The sequence below is a fragment of the Hypomesus nipponensis genome, chromosome 5 (assembly GCF_054491055.1).
Source record: "Hypomesus nipponensis isolate SF chromosome 5, ASM5449105v1, whole genome shotgun sequence".
In the NCBI taxonomy this organism is placed as follows: domain Eukaryota; kingdom Metazoa; phylum Chordata; class Actinopteri; order Osmeriformes; family Osmeridae; genus Hypomesus; species Hypomesus nipponensis.
In genome coordinates this window covers 14670526-14685927 of record NC_140365.1, presented here as the reverse complement: position 1 = coordinate 14685927, position 15402 = coordinate 14670526, and the positions used below count along the sequence as shown (strand labels likewise).

The 15402-nt window shown below is 38.2% G+C and overlaps 1 protein-coding gene across 5 annotated transcripts in view; it reads left to right on the top strand.

Annotated features, from left to right (window-relative positions):
• The window catches only part of riox2 (ribosomal oxygenase 2), a 31938-nt gene that overhangs the window by 2864 nt on the left and 13672 nt on the right, over positions 1–15402 (top strand). Inside the window, exon 2 of one of the 5 annotated variants that reach the window (XM_084698290.1) lies at positions 3998–4079. The exons of the other annotated variants lie outside the window; for them this stretch is intronic. The gene's annotated coding sequence lies outside the window, so the exon portion shown is untranslated. The remainder of the gene's footprint in view (positions 1–3997; positions 4080–15402) is intronic. 5 annotated transcript variants of the gene reach the window in all.

Sequence of the window (15402 nt, the reverse complement as noted above, 5' to 3'; positions counted from 1 at the left end):
TATCAGACAGAAGTTGTGCTATATGCTAGCCCGTCATTAAAAACATTTTATAGTCGGTTGACTGATCGTGTTGTTGTATCCAGTCAAACATCATAAACATTCAATGGTCTAGCCAGTTATCCTGGCAAAACATGTAGCCTAATGTTCTTTATTTATTGCCAGGACACGGTCCAAGTGGCATACGTAAAAATGAAAGATATTTCGTTTGGAAATTCTAGGCTATACTTGATTTCACATGTTGATCCAGAGCGACTTACAGAAAGTATTGGGACATTCCCCCGAGGCAAGTAGGGTGATTTGCCTTGCCCAAGTACACAATTTCATTTGGCACGGACGGGAATCAACCGCCAACCTTCTGATTACTAGCCCGATTCCCTAACCGGTCAGCCACCTGACTCCCGTTACCTGAATGACTTGTAATGATTGGGAATTTATGCCTGTTCGGATGATGGCAAAAACCATGTTAGATTTTTTACATTTACATTACATTTATTCATTTAGCAGACACTTTTATCCAAAGCGACTTCCAAGAGAGAGCTTTACAAAGTGCATAGGTCACTGATGACAACAAGATAGACCCAAAAACATTGCGAGTAGCCAAAACACGAAGCACGTATTGTGAACAACCAAAATAAGTGCCGAAGGGAAGAACCAGAACAGCATGTAGTTAAGCAAGTTACAATTTAACAACATGAACCACTATAAGTGCAAGTGTACCAGTAAAAAAGCAAGCAACAATAAAAACAAAATTTCACAGTGAGTACAACAATTTAAATCAGTTACCACTAACCACAAGAGCAACAAGTCTCTAAGCAAGAGTCATTGTGATCCTTGAGGAAACTAACATCGGGTCAAGCAAACCAGGCGATTCTATTTTTCAAAACTGGGTGCAAAAACATGCTCAAAATTAATACTAGATCTTAAAATGTATAATTAATCATTAGAGTATGACAAACCATGATAGAACATACAACTCTGACATCACTTTAACATGTTCTAAAAAAAAAATCTTTACATTTTCAAATGAATTAAAAAATACAATGTTTTCATCCCAACAGTAGGGGGTGCAAAAGCACACCCTACACCTGCGGTAAAAATCCTCTATGCTACAGGCTGTGCACAGTTGGCTACTATAGTTCTCAATAAAGACATTTTAACATATGAAACATGTAGCCTTATACACGACTTGATTTCACCCAATTGTCGGAAGATATAAACATCTATATGGTCTAGCCACAGCAGATCACATACCTGTCTCTATGATAATAAATCTTGACAGCCTACCTGAGCTGACTAGCTATGATGATGATAATTATGAGCCAAATAGAAGACTGGACTGGGCAAAGCTCACAGAATATGTTCTATGGAAGTACAACGCAGTGAGCGATAATAGTCTGAGTAATACTGATATACCACTTGAAGCTATTTTGTGTGGCAACTTCAATTGTAAGAGGCATAAACATCATAGTGATATAGTTAGTATTAGGGCTGAGAAAAATAACGCATTAAGGCGTTATGATTAAATTATAGGATTAATTTGTTGTTTTTGTTTAACGCATTTAACGGAATACGTTATCGCTCTGGATAAGAGCGTCTGCTAAATGACTGAATGCAAAATGACAATGTTATCGTTTCACCGAAGCAATACCAGCCTAAAGTAACCTATACCACCTCAAAGCGAAGCATGCGTTGGTCGGCGAGGGGAGTTCAAGTAGAATGCGCCAAACCACCCTCACTGAACAGCGTAGGGCCTTCACTAAGTCAGTATGCCTAAAATACAAGTACTTACACTTTGCTGGCGATTGCAAAAGAAAATGGTGGCAACCGGAAACTGGGTGTCCACCCAGATAAAAGTAATAATTAAAATAGCAACAATAATATAACTAATAAAAGTAGTTAAATGCTTCGGTAAAAGGTAGGTTTTAAGCTGTCTTTTAAAAATGTCTAGCGTGTTTGCTTCCCTAATATTTATGGGTAATTTGTTCCATAGTTTTGGGGCGTAATTAGCAAAGGCCGAATGACCAAATCTTCTTATGACTGCTTCTGGTGACCTCTAATAGGCCTGCATTTGATGATCGCAGTGTTCTAGCTGGTGTGTAGTTTATAAGGGAGTTAGCAATGTAGTTAGGTCCTTGTCCGTGTAGAGCTTTGTATGTGAGGAAAAGGACCTTAAAGTCAATTCTGAAAGTGACAGGGAGCCAGTGTAAAGTAGCTAGGACAGGACTAATGTGTTCTCTCCTTTTAGTTTTGGTTTATAATCTAGCTGCAGAATTTTGAATGAGCTGTAGTCTTTAAGTGGTTTTCTTGGGAAGACCAGTGAAAAGTGCGTTACAGTAGTCCAGCCGGCAGCATGAATTAACTTCTCTGCATCATTTTGGTTTATAAATGGTCGTACCTTTGTTATATTCCTCAGGTGAAAGAAAGCTGTTTTGGTCACTTTATTTATGTGAGATTTGAAATTCAAATCTGAGTCCAGGATTACACCTAGACTCGTCACCTCTGGTTTAAGACAGGGGGTTAAGCCTCCTAGATTCTTAGTAAGCATCTCTATTTTGGATTTGGGGCCACATAATAGGACTTCGGTTTTGTCTTCATTTAATTTAAGAAAGGTATTATTCATCCATGTTTTTATTGCCTACAGGCAGTTGCATCGTTGGGTTCAGTGGATATATATAGTTGTGTGTCATCCGCATAGCTATGGAAATCTATGTTATGTTCTCTGATTATGTCGCCGAGTGGTAACATATAAAGAGAAAAAAGTAATGGACCTAAGCAGCTTCCTTGAGCAACCCCATAGCAGTTCTCGTGTTTCTTGGACCCATGGTCTCCTAAACTAACATAAAACTTCCTTCTTGTGATATATGATTTTATCCAGTTCAATACACTATCCGTGAACCCAATAAGCTTTTCCAGTCTATTGATTAGGATGTCGTGATCAATGGTATCAAATGCTGCACTGAGATCTAGCAGGATAAGGATCGAGACTTTATTTGCATCAGAGTTTAGTCTGAGGTCGCTAATTATTTTGGTGAGAGCAGTTTCAGTACTGTGATATTTCCTGAAACCTGACTGCGAGACTTCCAGGATGTTATTCTTCAAGAAAAGAATTTAATTGGACTAAAACTATCTTTTCGAGTACTTTATTAATAAATGGAAGGTTTGATATTGGTCTGTAATTTGCAAGTAGAGTTTGGGTTTCTTTAATAGGGGCTTTACAACAGCTAAGTCTGTTGGATTCCACAGACAACTGTCCACGACCAGCACAAAATTAGCTATCTATTGATCCAAAAACCAAGCATGAAGAGCGAAAATTTTGGCAATGCTGGCAAACTATAAATACTTTTTGAAACTGATTTCTGGTAACGTAGCAACCATGGTAAACATTTCTAGCTTTCTAGGTTTCAAGGTGGAGGAGAAACTAATCATTTGTGTGGCTGCTTACCCAGTCCTGTACGATACATAGCTGTATTTGTACAGAGATGTTAATACAAAAAAAACGATGCATGGTGCAAGGTTGCCGAAGTTGTTGGTGCTTGTATTTTCAAATTCACTTTATTTACATTACGTAACTTCGTTCTGTGGTAACTAGCTAGCTAGCCCGGCTGGAACTCCCGTATCCACAGATTAGCAGAGACTAAGGAATATAATAAAACAGTTTTTTTACAGACGTCAACGTGTATGTCTATTAAACAGTTCTATATTTTGTATACAAGTTGTATTTTGATCAATGTTGCGACTACGTAAACCCAAGTCTGCACACTTTGCCACGACAACTACAACAGTGACTTTAGAGAACTACATTCTACATTAATCTGTTTGAAACGCCCCCGAGCGTGGAGAACTGTGGGAAGGCGAGCGATGGCAAGCAATTCGCGTTGCTGCAGTGGACACTCAAAGTTAGCCTTCCCTGTACAGCCTGGAACACAGCATTTACGACCGTGGTCCATTTTCAATATCTTTGTTATAATTCTAAACGTTCTTCTTTGTAATTCCTTAGAAGTAGCCTACACAGAGCAGTGCGCAGCTAAACTAGTATCGGAGATCTACGCTACCTCGGGCTGGTCTGGATGAAAATATTGGTACGTGACAAAGATACAGACCAGAGCCGAAAAAGGCGGTCCCTGGACTGACATCTATGGAGGACCAAACCTGCCATATTTACAAATGAATAATAATGTATTTATTTATTTTGTATTCATTTATGTATTGATTTATTTATTCATTCATTCATTTATATATTCATTTATTTATTCATTTATTTATTCATTCATTCATTCATTGTTCCCAATATGATAATGAGAGGAGGCCAGTAGGCGTGGAAACTGATGTTCAGACATTGCAATCAATCCAGAGCCATAGATTCAATCTAGCTAACGGCTGGGACATACTGACTGCGAAGCGCCCTGGAGCGCCACAATATACTACGAATGGCGCGATGCTGTTCACACTAGACGTACATTTCTCCACGCCGGTCACCAAGCCTTTCACCTTCTTTGAGATTTTCTTTTCTACATGTAAAGCTGACATGTACATAAACATGGCATAGAGGCTACAGGCTATTTAGGCAACTTGTTGCTCCAACAATAACCGTCGCAACGGCATCCCATTCCCAACATAACGTGGCAACGTTTGGCTTTTGTTGCCGTAGTCTTTGTAAAATATGTGCTATGGGGCATACAACTTGATTTAGGACTAAGCTACTTTTCATCTTCGATGATTAACTTTGTGTCGTCAATCTTCACAAATTTCTCTTCTGCTTGATTGGGGGCTATATGCCAGATTGTCTATCTCGCTCTTACACACAGGACAAATATGTTGGTTTGACAATCAACAATCAGGATTTTTTATTTTAAAATGTTTAAGTTTTTATCGGGGTAAACACAGCGGTCAGCGTAGTGAAGTTGGGTGTTAAGTGATAGCCCACAACTAACGTAGTAAAATCTTTATAACATGTTTGTTTATCCAAATATCATATATGGTGAATTAAATCTTTGTTTTCAACAAGGTCGGCCAGCCTGTCCATGTAGGCTATGTTGTCCATGACAGCAAGGATGGATGTAAGGCTACATAATCAAATACAAAGCGTGGAAAACGATTAGCCAATGGTGTGTCAAATACTGCCTACCTATTTTGACTGACACATCTCATTGACATATTGAGAAGAAGAAATACAGGAATGAATGAATGAATAAATGAATGAATAAATAAATGAATACACAAATAAAAACATAAATACATGTAAATTATAAGGTAATATTGATTGACAATTGTGCATTAATTAGAACATGTATTCATTTATTTATGTCTAAATGCATGGATGTGGACATTTATTTATTCATTCATTCATTTTTAAATATGGCAGGTTTGGTCCTCCATAGACATCAGTCCGGTGGCTTTGTTGAAAAGCAAGCGTTTTACAGACACATTTTTTCATTTTGAGATTTGCATAGGAAAGAGGTGTCAATGGATTTTGAGGTTCACTGTATCTTCGTTTTTCCCACCGAACTGTCGTTATTCAACTATGACAAGGTAAAATCAGTTTTGCAATCAATCGCCCCTTTAACATCTGTGTTCAATATTGTCAATTAAAAGTAAAAACTTTCCAGTTACGAAGCGTTTGTTCGTAGGAGTAACGCCAGCTGCAGCAAACACCCCAGCCCCGGTTTGGCTGTTCGTGACGGTCAGCTATGACTGTCTTGAGCCTCAATTTTTGCAGATTTCAGTGAAACTTGCTAAAAATAAAAACGATCTAGCTAGATTATGTACTAGGAGGAAGTGTGATGACAAGCGAGCTAACGAAAGTAGGCTAGCCTGTAAGGTAGCTATAGCCTACATCTTGGTAATACGTTGCCACGACTGTCAGTTTAAAACAATGATTTAATATGGTATTAATACATGTTTTGTTATTATTCTTGTTTATTTGTGTCCAGTCTGATGACCAGTCAACTACGCTCATAGTTTTACATTAAGTAGCGTAGTTTAAGGTTAAAACTAAATTGTCAATAATTAGGCTTCCGCCAGCGTCGAGAAGCATGACATTTAAAAGGATGGATTTAACCTTGTATATTTCTTTTGAAAATTATTTTCCAATGTTATTTTTCAAAGTCTATGCAGTAGCCAGGCAGTGATGCGTTGCAATCGCTATCTGTTAAAATCCGTCTGATGGCATAATGCGCTGTGAGGGGGGGGGGGGGGGGGGGGGGAGTGACGTCATGCCTTAGCAAATAATCGATTAATTGTTCAATAACGTAATTAATAATCGAACATGAAAACTCCTGTTAAGTCCCATCCCTATTATGTACACTTTAAGCTCAATGTACATACCTTGTTTGGCCAATTTGGTCGATTGTGTAAAAAAAAATTGATCCGTTTTTAGTTATGGAGAGCCATCGCGCTAGCTCGATTTAAAAGAGAAAATAACAGAAATGTAGCTAGAATCCACACCTCAAACAAGTTAACCTAGATGCAAAATTGTACGTCCAATCCAAACATTAAGGATATTTTCCGAGACCCCCCAAAAAACAGATATCCTGCATAGGGATGGGCGTGGTTAATCGAATATCCGGATATCCTAAAGTAGGTTAGTATTCGAATACTTTTTTCAAAAACTTATGAGCTTAGTTTAATATAAAAAACGTCACGTCGTGTTGAGAATTCTAATAGTTGTGACGTTAGAAATGATGAAAACCATCAAAATGGGTAGGCTACATGACCCTGCGTTCTGCTGCGAGTGTCCTTTCATTTCATTTGGCGCTACAAGAAGCATAGTGTCCTGGCTAAGCAGTAGCCTACCTCACAGCAACCTCAGTTCCTGCACAGTCTATTCTACGCCGGCCTAAATTGACTCCGTACTCGCCTCTCCCCTGAGCATGTTTATATGCTAATTTTACTGAATAAAAATGCGTATGGCTAATGGTTTTGTGGCTTTTTTATTAACCAGTAGCCATGTAGAGCTAGCGTAATCGGCTATGTTTGCATTGTGTGGTGGCGCACCGAGGATTCCGGTTCCAAGTTAATATCCAAGTTAATATGCAATATTTCTCCATCTTCTTTCGTTTTTATCGAGGATAGCCTACCCAATGTGTTAAATGTCTTCCAAAGTATTTCAAGTTTCTCCGCCCATTTAAGAGCCTATACGTCTGGTGATGCAGCGTTTTTTCAAGTTCATTGTCTTTTCGTCATGTTGATTAAATGATCTTTCATTTGTTTTCTTTATTAAACCCTTATGTAATCTAATATCTTAATAGTCCAAATTATTGCCAGAATGTGTTGTGGTTCATGTGTTGACTGTAAGCTTTGCGTCATGCTAATGACATAACGGAACCGCATTAATAAAAATAGATTATCCGGTTATTCGAATTTTTTTTCGAATAGTGAAATCAGTTCAAATCTCCATCCCTAATCCTGTATGTGTCTGTGCGGTCAGAAATGCAACTATTTTGGCAGTTTACAAAACGTTTACCCAATTGACCGTTTCCCAGGGCCACGCCCCCTTAGTTACTGTTGCTACGTCCGACATAATTCCCAGAACTGTCAACCCAAAAGCCATGGTGAGTACGGGGATAAGCGCCATAGCTGTCAGTGTGTGAGTATTTTTGGAGTAATACCTCTGCGATATCTTCCAGGTCCAGGCAGAAGGAACGGCAATATGCAGTGGAAGGATATAATCAAAATATTAAAATTAGTAACGAAGGGGAAACAACAAAAATCGAAGCCAAAACATACAGGTCTCAAGTAGCCTTGTCTGGCCAGGCATTTGAACAGCAAGCGCAGGGTTGGTATACTCAGGAATAGGTCGCCCCTCACAAAACTCTACGAAGATAAAATATGTTTATAATGGCTTGTTGGGACGTTTTGTTCAACATTGATACAGTATTTTGAAGTTGAACTGAACTGCGATTAGACAGATCGATCAGTGATATTATACAACTGTATGCCATGTTCTATAAATAATTGAAATCTCTAGTGTGTAAATTATGCGCTTAAAAAGAACTGGGCGCCGCCATCTTTAAATGACGTACACATCTGACGTCACAAGAATGGTTGCGCCCAATTTCAACCCGTCAAACTGCATAAAAAAATTTAAAACCGTCAAACTGCATTAAAAATGGAAGAATATAGACCCATCATACCTATCCCTGTTCATCCTATGGCGTATGCTTTCGAAACAATACATAATTATGTACCCGCAGGACTGCAGTTGTCCCATATGATGCAGAATGTGTTTTTGTCGGAGGATATAAATATAGTTAACACTGACAAGTTGAACAACACCGAGTGGTGTATTTGTAGCTAGCTACTTGTCGTAACTGCAGACAATGCCAACAGACAGAATCGATCTGATAAAAGTGGCAGACTTGAATGTGTTGGTGGTCCACCAAAATGATCGTTCATCATTGAGCTCAGTCAAGTTTCAGTTACTAGTAGCCCCTTCAAGAGCATGTTGTGTGAAACATGCTCACTGGTTGAGTTGATAACTTGTTCGCTGCTAGGTTAAACAAACTATTGTGTAGGAAATGTTAGAAACGGAGCTAGCTTTGGCTACAATCAGATGTGAATTTAGGAGCTAGAGCTAGCTATGTCAAAAATGCCAGTGTGTGTAATAACGTTAGCGTATTTAACAGGTTTATAAATATAATCCCCTTCTGTAAAGTGATCCCTGCAAACTCTGAATCCGGGTGCAACTGGCGGGCTTTGGGGCTGTATAGCTTTCTCGGAAGCTGTGCAACAAAGGAGAAAAGAGTTGTGGCCGAAGATGAAAGCTCATCACCCCAAGGGAGGGACAAAGTCAGTTATTATCCTAATTAGTACTAAAGCTAAATTTTATATATGTTTGGGTACATGTATGCAAGGGCATAGGCTTGGTCTCAGACTTGGTGGGGACATCCACCTATCAACCCCCCCCCCCCCCCCCCCCCGGAGCGCAAATCAAAATGCCATTCTGTATACTATCCCTAAAGAGCTAGAAATTGCACTCTCTAAAAAAAGAGACTGTGATAATGAGACTGTAATGCTGAACAACAAAATGTTTTATTATCATAAACCTCACCTGAAGCCCTGATACTGTTTCCTCAGCCTCCTCTACATCTGGAGTGTTTTCATGCTGTCTTTCCTGCATACAAAATGGTTCATTCATTTTGTAGCCTATCCTATGGCTAGCCAGTTTAACCCTCCTACCATATTGTATACAGTGTTATTTGGGCATGAATAATCAAATAATGATTTATTATATTTGAATAACCAATAGTGTTAACTTATTCACATTGCCAACTGTTTTTTCCAGCACCTGTCCAGCAATGCAGTGACAGTCCATCAACTGTGAATTTGTCCGAGGCTAGACTCCTAACCTTGGTTGAAAGATTAGCTACAAAAGCTAGGTTTAGCTCTAACAATACCCTGGGTAACATATAATATCACCAGTTAATAAATGCATAAATGTTAATACTTTTTCCACAGTAGAATCTGCATTTGAAAGCCTGGTCACTACCACTGCTAGTATGGCTTGTTATTTAGCCTGACTTTCACTGCTTTTTGAAAAAGCTTTGTATGTCCCCTTTCTTCTTCTTGGGTGTAGGCATTTCTACAAAGCACAAAAAGGGGCAAACATGTACATGCTGAAGGGCAAAGGGAATATTAAAATGTGTTACTCTGGCCTTTTATATATGTATTGTTGGTAGACAGCCCTAATAAGTTAGCTGTACCGTTGTCGCTGTCAGCGACTGCCAGTGCAAGCAAAGTGGCATGTGCTTCTTCCTGTGCGTGTCGCGTGTCAGATAACCCTCCCCCTTCGGATTTTCAGCCAATCAAATTGAGGAGTTTCTTGTACTGTCGCGTCCTGGCCGTCGGAATCGATCCAAATAGCAGCACAATTCGTTAAAATATTGGTGGGGACAATTTTGTCATTTTCATATGTAAAAAAGTACCCAGCGTCCCCCCCTAAATCTACGCCCATGCATGTATGTGTGTCCGTGTGCAGGACTTGTATGTTTGTAGCCTATTTGATGAAGATATAATAACTTAGTGTACAAGATATTTAACTAGATTATAGTATTGGACGTATCTACTTTCCAAAGAAGATGACCAGCATAAATAAACTACCTAAAGGTTTAATACTTGCGCATATTAATATATGTAGTCTAAGGAATAAAATTCAAGACCTGTCGTTATTTTTGGAACAAAACAAAATAGACATACTTATGATTTCTGAAACTCATCTGGATCACTTCATGGACAATTCAGATGTTGATATAGGGGGGTATAGAAAAGATCAAAACAGGTTTGGAGGTGGTGTGGCCATTTATGTACGGGATCATTTCCCGGTTAAATTGAGACACGACTTAATGGTGGATACTGTTAAAGTGTTATGGTTACAGGTACATCTTCTACATGTTAAACTTATAATTCTTGGTTGTTATTATAGGCCACCTAGTGCCAGGATAGAGTATGTAAATGGGTTATGTAACATGCTAGACAAGGTGACAGAGGAAAACAGAGAGCTATACTGGCTGGGTGATCTAAATATTGATTGGCTGTCAGATAATTGTCCTTTTAAGATTAGGATTAAAACCATGCGGTTTATCTCAGTTAATGGATCAACCAACAACGGGTTGCTAGTAACAAGACAGGATCCATGACATCAAAATGTATTGATCATATATACACCAATAATCCTGATATGTGCTCTACACCTATTTCTGTAACAGTTGGCTTTAGCGATCATAACTGTATTGCTGTCTCCAGGAGAACTAAGCTACCTAGAGCCTGTCCTAAAATCATTATGAAAAGATCTTATAGGGTATTTAACGAGGAGAGCTTTCTAAATGAATTGGATAATATAGAATGGAATTCGATTAGTGATATTAATGATGTGGAAGCATCCCTTAATTTATTTATGGATTGTTTTATGAGATTTGTTAACATTCACGCCTTATTAAAGACATTTACAGTTAAAGCCAAAATGGCTCCTTGGGTTGATACCGAGTTAAGGAGCCTAATGGCTCAAAGGGAAGAGGCTAAAAAGGTTGCAGTTCTTTCAAACTCTCTTGAGGACAGAAGATCTTATTGTATTTCAAGGAATCAGGTGACCAAGGAGAATACAGCGAAAAAGAAAAAATATTTCCAGAAAAGAATTGATGATAGTGCTACAGATAGTAAGAGAATGTGGAATGTACTCAATTAAATTATGGGGAAAAAATCCACTTGTGCTTCTTTTGTTGAATTGAATGGGGTCTATTTGACTAAGCCAATACAGATTGCAAACTATTTTAATGATTATTTTGTTAATAAGGTTTCCAACTTTAGAGAGACAATTAAATGCACTGTTGGCTCCAACTCAAATTAGCTAATTGAAAGATGTATTATGATGGATAAAATGTGTAGTTTCGAATTTTATCAGGTTGATGTTGAGCAGGTGGAAATGTTGTTGAGATCTTTAACTGTGGGTAGGTCTGTTGGTACAGACAACTTGAATAGTCGGCTGTTATCAGCGGGACATATTTCTAAACCAATCTGTCACATTTTTAACAGATGTCTGATGGGTGGGGTGTGTCCAAAACTTTGGAAAGAGGGCAAGATAATCCCTTTACCCAAAGATAAAAAATCAACCTTCTGTGGTCAAACAGTAGGCCTATTAGCATTCTGCCTATTTTAAGTAAATTACTGGAAAAGATTGTATTTGAGCAAGTGCAAGATTACATTTCTAACAACGATTTGACTACGAAGTTTCAGCATGCTTACAGGCATGGTCATTCCACCTGCACTGCAAGGACGCAAATGTCGGATAGCTGGCTAACAGGAATTGATGACTCAATGCTTGTGGGTACAATTTTACTGGACTTCAGTGCAGCCTTTGATGTGATTGACCATGACATTTTGATATCCAAATTGACTAGTTATGGATTTACTTAATCAGCAATCAGATGGTTTAAGAGCTATTTGTCAGAGAGATCGCAAAGAGTTTATTTTAATGGGGCATTATCGTGTAGTAAGTCCCTGGATTGTGGTGTTCCTCAAGGGAGTTGCCTCGGACCTTTGCTATTTTCGATTTTTACAAATGATATGCCGTATATACTCAGTAGGCTACATTGACTATGTTTGCTGATGATTCCACTCTTTATTTTGCAGCTCCTACATGTTCAGAGCTTAATCAGGTTCTGTCGTTCGAGATTAGGAAATTGTATAATTGGATCAAAACAAATAAACTTGTTCTAAATATTTCAAAAACTAGGAGTATAATATTTGCTTCTAAGTATAGATTATCTGATAATCCAAAAATTAATATACAAGTAAATGGTCAAAATATACAGCAAGTAAAACAAGCTTCTTGGACTGGATTCAACATGGTCTGATCACATCAACAAAGTTGTTGCTAAAATGGGTAGAGCTGTTGCAGTAATGCGTAAATGTGCACAATTTCTAAATTCACGGTTGTTCAGTCGTGTTGTTTGTACATTGGCTTTGTGTCATTTGGATTACTGTTCTGTCGTATGGTCTGCTGCATCAAGTAGTCACTTAAAAAAATTACAAGTGGCCCAAAATAAGGCTGCAAGGCTGGTTCTTGGTTGTTCTTTGCGGACTAGTGTTGCAGAAATGCATGACTGTCTTGCTTGGCTGGAGGTCAAGCATAGACTATCTGCTAACATGTTAGTATATTTTCATGAAATTATTAACACCCGCACTCCTAAATTTCTTTATGACAATATAATTTACCATTCAGATATGCATTCACATTACACAAGAGGGGCAAGTAGTCATCAGATTTCTTTACCCCTACCAAAATCAGACTCTTTGAAGAAGACAGTGTTTTATAGGTCAATTGTGCTTTGGAACAATCTTCCAGTTGGGGTTCGTGAAATCAAGGGAAAAACTGGTTTAAAAAAAAGATTAAGACTGTATTTGCTTTCATGGAATGGTTGAGCATGATTGTATTATGTGACAGGTTGTCTTGCATTAATTTGATTACTTTTATCAGTACTTTACGAATTTTTACTTTTTCTTGTTCTTTGGTGTGTATTTATATACGATATTTGTGAGTAATTGTGATTACTGTTTTTTTATGTACTTTTTGGACCCCAGGAAGACAAGCTGTCATTTTAGAGTCAGCTAATGGGGATCCTTTCGAATAAACAAATAAACAAATAGCTACAAGCCATTTTCGTAAAACCAGTTGCCGCTTGGGTAGGACATGATAGTAAATGCCTTCTGTCTTGTAAAATTTGTTTGTACAACCAGTAAGATCCTACTTTGCACCTTGTTTTAGCTGATTTGTTTAAAGCCTTTTATACCTCTGTTCTCCCTGATAATCTATCAATGTCTATCTTGATGACTGCTAGCAGCCGTCAAATTTAGTCATTTAGCAGACGCTCTTCACCAGAGCGACTTACAGCAAGTACAGGGACATTCCCCCGAGGCAAGTAGGGTGAAGTGCCTTGCCCAAGGACACATCGTCATTTGGCAAGGCCGGGAGTCGAACCAACAACCTTCTGATTAATAGTCCGACTCCCTTACCGCTCAGCCATCTGATCCTTCACAGGTCACAGTACCTAACCATTCTCGTGATGTCACAGACATGACGATTCAAAGGTGGCCCCAGTAGTTAAATAGTAAAGTTTAAAACGTTTTTTTTAACAAATGGAACATTTTGCTCTTTTAGTTGTCAGATAAAGTTTTGTGATTTTATTTTAATAATGATATGAGCCGGACTAAATAAATCAGTTCAGAACCATACATGAACCATAAATGCTTGGAGATGTTCTCTCAACTAACATCTTAGATATTGTTCGCTAGCAGCAGGAGCGTTGTTAGACATAAAGCTTTACTGGGGCACAGGCCCCTATTCATATCCCTATTTTTTCTTCCAAGCTTGCTGCGCACAATGCGGTTATAGAAACTCCCCTTGCTTAACCCACCATACAACAGATCAGGGATGCAAGTTTGATATCAGCTTTGGCAGGGACATCAATAGTTAATGCGAGCAAGCACATTTCTTTCCGCATTCATTTGAGCACAAATACCGTGTTTTTTGAGCTTCATGTAATACTGTTTTTATGTTTTAGTCAAAATAAGATGAGTGGTAGGCCTATCATTCAAAAACTTCCTTTAGTTTTGTAATGTTTTCTTAGCATACCTCAATTCTGACTTGTGTGCCAAGTCTGCCTGTCGCGATAGTCAATATATTGACTTATTGCACAGTATATGGAAATGAGCGTAATAATTTTTGGTGCCACAATATATTGCAACTGATAATTTGTATATCTCAAGCTGAAAAGACAACGCCAACCAAGTAGCCCTGTTAATATGAGTAGTAGGCCTGTCGCAATAGTCAATATATTGACTTATTGCATGGTATATGGAAATTAGCACAATAATTTTTGGTGTCACGATATATTGCAACTTATAATTTTTATAATAATGTATAATATATAATATAATAATGATTCTATTAATTTTTACATAAGAAGGAATGTCACCAACATTTTAGTCGATCCCGCTGCGCCAGTCATCTTGTCTGCTTTCTGTGTCAAAAGCATAGGCGGGACTAGCGTTTCCACCAAGCCCCACCCCTCGCCCCTCGGCTTGAAGCAACGGCCCCGGTGGATGTAGGTGGTATTGCATTTCCAATTTGCTACCCGACTCGTCCGGTCGTTTTTATTATATTAACTCCAGTCAACATATCTAAAACTATCTCCCCCAATACATTTCTTTCGATTCTCGAACCTGGCTCATACTACTAGCTTTTTCATAGAATAATTTTTCCAGATTTTTGCTGAGTTTGAAACCAATCCGAAATGGGTAAACTAGCACCCATTTATTTTCTTATGTCAAGAAAAGTTGCCTGGAAACGTGATCGTGGATATAAACAGGGGACAAGCACAAAAGGGAACATCAGCAAATCTCTGATTTACCTGAGCTGAATGAAAAGAACATGGAGAAATGACTTGATAATCTACAGTTGCTTGCCTTTATTGTCGCACGTTTTACAAATGGTTGCACACATACGTGAAGGTTGTTTGTTGAGTTTATTTCCGTTATTTTAAAGCAGATTTAACCATTTTATAGGCTAATGAACGCTATTATGCTCATGCTCATGACAAACGTAATTATAGCCTAATATTATTAGTTATAATATTGTGGCATGTTACGGTGTCAATATAGATTGTTGACATGTTATTCTGGAGCAAAGATGAAGATGAATAAATCATGTCTGATAACCCTATTGTTATGGTCGTTATATTGTTAGAACTTTGTCAGGTAACACCATAACGATGGCATTAACAATAAACTAGTAATAGTAAGCAACACATCATCATTATAACATAGGTTTAATTTAGCGTGTTTTGCCGTCCGAGCTAGAACAACGACGGAGCCAGATATTCAAGTTTACAGTTTCTTTAATCCGAAACA